The sequence below is a fragment of the Gracilinanus agilis genome, chromosome 1 (genome assembly GCF_016433145.1).
Source record: "Gracilinanus agilis isolate LMUSP501 chromosome 1, AgileGrace, whole genome shotgun sequence".
NCBI classification, from domain to species: Eukaryota; Metazoa; Chordata; class Mammalia; order Didelphimorphia; family Didelphidae; genus Gracilinanus; species Gracilinanus agilis.
The window spans coordinates 514,071,654-514,078,551 of NC_058130.1; positions in this window are offsets into that span (position 1 = coordinate 514,071,654).

Sequence of the window (6,898 nt, forward strand, 5' to 3'; positions counted from 1 at the left end):
CTAGTACCATTGGAATATAGTTTTTTTAGGTCTGATGAATTGAATCCATCAAAGACAACTTGCAGCTTTTGTTATTTTTCTACTTATCTTAGGTTTCACCTGTTAGCTGTTCTAAAAAAAATTCTATCATTATCAGTACAAAGATCATTCTTAGAGAAAATGGAAGCAAAATTAGTTGAGCAATTCTGTCTTCTCTCTGTTTTTTCATCATTATGTCCACCCTGAATATTGATATTATCCCATCTTTGATCTTCCTTGCTACTCCAACATACCTGTTTTTTTACCCTCGTTTTCCTAGATAAGTTAATCTTATAACAAAATCCTGCTAGTGCATTTATAACTTTAAGCACTAAGAGGGACAATAAGATATTTGCACCTTATGCTGAACAAATTAATTTACTGGAAATACAGACAATTCACAGAAACACAAAAAATGAGTTGAAAGGCATCCCAGAGTCCATCTAGGCAATGAATCAACCCATACTTGAATAAGAATTCATTCAATCTGTAACATGCTGGACAAATGGCCCTCTAATCTTTGTTTAAAGACTTAGAGTAAGGGAAAAACTACTCCTTCTGAGACCAATTTATTACATTTTTACACAATATTAATTATTAGGAAATTTTTTCTTACATAAAATCTAAATCTTTTTCTTTTCAAATTCTATCCACTAGAGTTCTGCTCTCTAGGGCCAAATCAAACAAATAATCCCTTTTCATGGGAGTTCTTTAAATGTTTGAAGATAGCCAATATATTGTTCCTTAAGACTCCTCTCCTCCTCTCCCCTCCTCTCCTATTACCTCCCCTTCCCTGCCCTCCTCTCCTTTTCTCTCCTGTCCTCTCCTGTCCTCTCCTGTCCTCTCCTGTCCTCTCCTCTCCTCTGTTCTCCACTCCTCCCCTCTCTTATTCTCTCCTCCTCTTAGCCATCTTGGTTGTTCTTCCCTGGAAGATCTCCAATTTATTGATTTAAAAATGTTTAATGCTTCTTTTAACCTGTGAACTCAGTGTGGAACCTACCTTTACCAAAGACAAATGGTGACTCTTTTGTATTTTATAATTCTAGACTCTAATCTAGGGAATCTAAAGAGTTTCCTGAAGTACTGAGAGGTTAAGTGATTTACCCGTACTGGAACAACTAATATGTATCAGAGGCAGAACTTGAACTTCAGTGTTCTTTCCTCCAAAGTTGGCTCTCTAACTATTATATCATACTGCCTTTCTAGCTTCCCAGTCCAACCTAAAATTGGGAAACTAAAACTGACCCAATACACCAAATGGAGTCTGACAGGGGCAGAATATAGTGAGACTGGACTCATTTGTTCAATGACTAGTCCACAGACATTCATTAAATACTGGTGTATAATATAACACATGTAAGGATGGATTCCTGAGGAAAATTTCATGTGAATTGAGAAAAGGGAAGGATTAAAAGTAACCAGGAATATAATATGGATTTTACTGTTCCCATCACCAAAAACCTAGCTGAAATCCTTTTTACCCAATTGCAATAACTAGTTAACCTATCTCCATTCTTTCCTTCTACTCTGCAATTCATATTAAATGTTTTCTTCATCTCATTTCTGTGAACACACTCCAATGGTTCCTCATTGCTTAATTAAAATCTTTAGTTTGATATTCAAGATTCTCCACAATCTGGTCTTAGCATCCCTTTCTTGTCTCATATCAAATTAATTCCTGTCATGCACTCTATGCTCCCAATTGGACTACTCATCCTCACTGGAGTAGATCACTCCCATTCTTCTCTCAAACTTCATCCAAACCTCTTCTCTTAATGCTCTTCAATTTAAAGTATCTTCCCTTAAATCTTTTTTTAAATGTATTTTTAAACATTTCCAAGAATAAGTATGAATTATTTGAATATGCATGTTCTTGCACAAGAGAACAAGAAAAAACGTTAAGAAAATAAGCACGAAAAAAGAAACCAACAAACAAGATAATGCCTATATTTGTTCATATTTATCCAATATTAATCTCACCTCAAAAGATGTCTATATTATTTTGAATGTAGCACTAGACACATCAACTTTATTTTCCTGATGTTTTTATTTGATTTACTTATTATATGTATAATCAAAATTTGTTGCTATAATAGTTTTTAGCTACATAATTACAGTAAATATGTATATCTATTACTTTTGGTTCTGCTTTTTCTTTTTCCCCTCCACAACATTTCAAGTTTCTTTAAATTATACTCAATTCTCTTACAGGGTAGTAATATATTCTATTACCTACACACAACCCTTAATTTGCTTAATTTGTTTAATCAATGGACACCTACTTTGACTTAGTTTTTCTCCCCTTATTTCTATGTGTTGAAATACTTCCCATCTTTCAAGGCCCAATTCAAATGTCATCTTTTCCATGCAGTTTTCTCTGATCCAAGTTATACAAGTTCATAACCTTGGAGTCAGCTTTGACTCTTTCTCTTTTTTTATAATCCCCTGTATCCAATTGATTAACAAAACTGACTGATTCTACCTCCATAATATTTCTGGAATCCATCCATCTGGCGTCCATCTTTATAATCACACTGTTATCATCTCAGATTAGAAGTGCATTGTTTCTTATATAGGTGATTATTATAGCCCTTAACTAGGGCTTCTCTCAAATCTCCTTTTTCTACTGTAGATAAGCTTCCAAGATAATTTTCCTAATGTGCCAGAGGGTCTCTCCTTGAAAAAAGAATTTGGAGACTTTTACATTTCTTTTGATTCATTTACCTTCACCCAGGTAAAGCTTGAGAATACCAGGATCTGGCACTTCCCAGTGTTAACTTCAGCTTTCCTTATAAACACTCAGAATCACAAAGCAAAGAACCTAGATTAGATTTTATTTACACAGTAAAGAACATAAAAATCACTCGCATCTGAGACAACTGAGAGATAGGAGGACCCTTTGCCACATTTTAGTGTGTCTCCCTTTCCATCTTTATAATCCCTGCAAACCACAGTTAGGATAATAGTGCCTCCTACATGCAAATTACTAGGTTCTAGGGATATAAAGATTATGTCAAAAGGCATAATCTCTGTCCTCAAAGAGCTTAAAATCTAATAGTGGGTTAAGATATGCACACAAATAAAATTTCATTTGATTGCTGCAACAACCCTGGGAGATAGGTACTATACTTATTCCCATTTTACACTTGAGGAAAATAAGACAAGCAAAGGTTGAATGGCTTGCTCATGGACACATAGCTAATAAGTGTCTAAGGTCAGATTTGAACCCAGGTTTTTCTGACTCTAGGCCTTACCTTCTCTTTATACATTCTGCCACCTGCCACCTAGCAGCTGGTACTTCCCTAAAAAGATCTCCAGTGATGGAGTAGATCATACTTGTTCTTGCTAGAGTACCTTCATTCCCAGAAGGCACCTACTGATCCATCTTGCTGAGTTTATTGCCCTTTTAACCCATCGACTGTCATGGTCCTGATTTTAATTCCTGATTTTAATTCTGCTTCCTCCCTTTCAGCTCTTATTCCTCCTCTTCAGCACTCTAACAAAATTTACTTCAAAAATCTACCATTCTTTTCCATTCCAGAAGGTGTCAAGGATGTTTCTCACTGATTTTGGCTTTCTTCCACATAAATTTCTGGCATTTTCTCCTCCATAAGGACATAATGCTAACTTTTGAACAGATTAACAATGGTAAAATTAGTTGGAATCTCAGCTGACCATCTTGTAGCTCTATTTACTTCTGTTGTTTTACAAAGCCTTACACCCTCCACACAAAGGGCCTGTTCAGGTGCTCTGGGATTTTTTTTTACTCACTTTTTTCAGCCAGTTTCCATTTTCTATTCCCAGCCAAATTAAGATGAATCATCCTATTAATTTCCTCTTTCCCCTAGGCCCTGAGCAATATGTTTTCTGATCCAGGTCTTTTAGAGTTTTGAAGAACACTAGCTTTTCCAATTGTCTTTCCATTCTCAAATTCTGTCAGGGTAATTGAGATGGGCCTGAAAATTAGCTCATTTCTGTTGCAAAAATTCACTTGTAGAACATGGCCTAGAGATTCTCTCCCAACTCTCATCAGTATTGGCAGGATGGGTTCCCAGAGTTCAACTTACTTCTTTCTCAAAATTCTATGAGATTCAAAAGGGCTGAGAAGGATAAAGTTTTCTAATTCTATAGATCATGAACCCCCAGCAGCATGTCCCCTCTCCCCCACCAAATATGATTACCATTTGGCATCAGTTAGGTTGCCAGACTTAATTAGATTTTAGAAACAAGTATTAAGGTGATATAATAAGAACATTCATTGCAAAAATACCCACAAACTGGAGACACTCCTTCCCACAAGCACATAGAGTCCAGAAGAAAGTGGTCTCAAGCTCTGAGTATTTGTGGCAGAGGGCAACCCACTTTCAGGAAGTCCTTTTGATAAAAATATCTTTTTTCCCTCTTTATGAGGCCTTAAGAGATTCCCTATATGTATGGTGTAACTTTCTGTTGGAATGCTTCTAATAGCCTACAAAAGTCTTTCTTTAACATTTTATTTGTCCTCAGTTCCTGAAGCAGACACAACTGTCAGGCATTACTATAATACTCTACTAAGATGCCAATGAGAAGTCAAAATCCTTAGTCCCTTTAAAGTTCATAAAGTTCCTCTATCTTCTTCCTCTGATCACAGTCAGATGGCAGAGGCTCTACTCCTCTACCAGCTCCCAAACAATATCCTCCAGAAGCATGGCTAGGACTTTTCTCTCTTCTAAGGTTCCAGATATTTAGAAGCTTGTGTTCTAAACTAGATTGCTATTTTTTGGAAGTTCCATGGGGTCTGGCTGAAGGTTCCTCAGCAAATACCAACACAGATCCTATGTAGGGAGCATCACATCACTTCATCCAATGGCTTTGCTTTTGTCAAATTAATTAACAGGGTTGTTAAAAATTTAGTTCAATATCTTCAACTGACTAGAGATATTCTTACATGGTTAAAGTATCTGAGATATAACATTTTCTTAATTACTTTAAGTGAACTGATATTAGTTCAATCAAACCTTAGCTTTACATACTGGAAAAAGGTGGGATGGGGAGCAATTATATCCCTACAAAACCAAAAATCTTCATATCCCCATTACATTGAGGTTTGATGTTATCATTCCTTGGTTGAAGAACTATGATTCCATTCTTAAATAGAAACTATATGTTTGGAATTTATGGCTTTTCCTAATCTGGCATCAATAAATGCTTATTTCACTCTAATTCCTTTCACACACTTTCTTTTTTAGTCATAATATACCATGACATATTTTTCTGACTCTTCACATTTGCTATCCTTTGTGCCTGGAATGATTTATTTCCACATCTGAGTGCTGAAATCCTCTTTTTTAAGGCCTAACTTAGGCTATATCTCTTCTGTAAAACCTGCCTCAGTATCCTCAGGCAAAAGTGATTTACCACTTTTCAGATTTCTTTTAGGACGTTGCCTGAACCTCTCCTTTTTTCTTCTTATCATAAACTAACTTGTAAATTTAATTGTTTGCATATTTTAAATCATTATTAGATTTTAAACTTTTTGATGGCATGGATTATCCCAGTATTCATCTTTATATTCTTAGTATCTACCCAACTAACTTGCAGTAACATAGTAATGGAAGTGTTTAAAAATAAATGTTATTCATTCAATAAATGAATTTGTTGAATGAATAAATCAATCAATTCTTACTCTAAGCTCTTACAACTTCTTGTGTGATTTGTTTTTGGATTGTATTTGTGAATATTTTGAGAATTTAAATGTATGCAACAAAGAGCATTCCTTCCAATAATAGTAACAATAATTGTTATAATAAATAAAAACTACCATTTACATAGCATGCACTATGTGCCTCATTTGATCCTCACAACAACTCTGTGAGGTAGATGCTATATTATCCCCATTTTACAGTTGAGTATACTGAGGTAAATAGAGATAAAGTAACTTGCCCAGGGTCACACAGCTTCAGTTTGAAGTCAGATTTGAACTCAGGTTTTCTTGATTCCAAACCCAGAATTTTATTTACTGCAGTTCCAAGCTCGGAGCCTCATTTCCCTCTAGGAACTATGGGAGAGAGGGATTTCCCGTGAATGGCAGAATGTTATGCTAGGTTCAAGCTTACAAAGTATATGTAGCAACAGAGTAATTCACAGCCTTTGGAAGTCCTTTTGCTAGAGCCCTCACAAAGTTCCCCTCCTCTACAGCGTGGCTATTCTGCGCCTCTCTCCATAGAGCCTTGAATCCTCCTGTATCCCATCTGTTCACAGCTTTTGAGGCAGACAGTGACAGCCACCAGCTGCTGCTCTTCCAGGGATGTTTCTAGGGCACAATTGAAAAAGTCCAAATCCTCTGTGTCTTCCCAAAACATAAGGTGCTCCTCCAACCAGGGGTGGGGGAGAAGGCTGAGACTAAGAGGCTCTCCTTCTTCTTCCTCCTCCCCCAAGAAATTCTTTCTCTGGAGTTTAAGTGGAAAGCCCTCTCCTAATTCAGAATTCACTTGAATTCCTCTATGTTGGCAGGTAGTCAAGTCTCCAATTCCAACTAGCTTGATGATTTTAGACAGGTGCCAGAGGGCATGACCAAATCCCTCCAGCAATCTGAACAGATTTCTTGTGGAATCAAGGAAGGTGTCCAGACCTTGTCCATACCTAGTGAACAATACAGATATATTCTCACCTGATAAATTATTACAGGCTAAGTGGGGATGGGATGTAGAGGGTTAAGGGAGAAGTGAATTTCTATCCTTATACAAGATAAACTTGAAAAAAAAGTATGATCTTTATAACAATGCAGTGATAGAAGGATCTATAATCTTATGCATATAGGTATTCTTTTTCACTGGTGTAGATTATAACTCTACATGCTTTCCCATCCCATTCTTATCAAATGAGAGAATATTTATGAAGA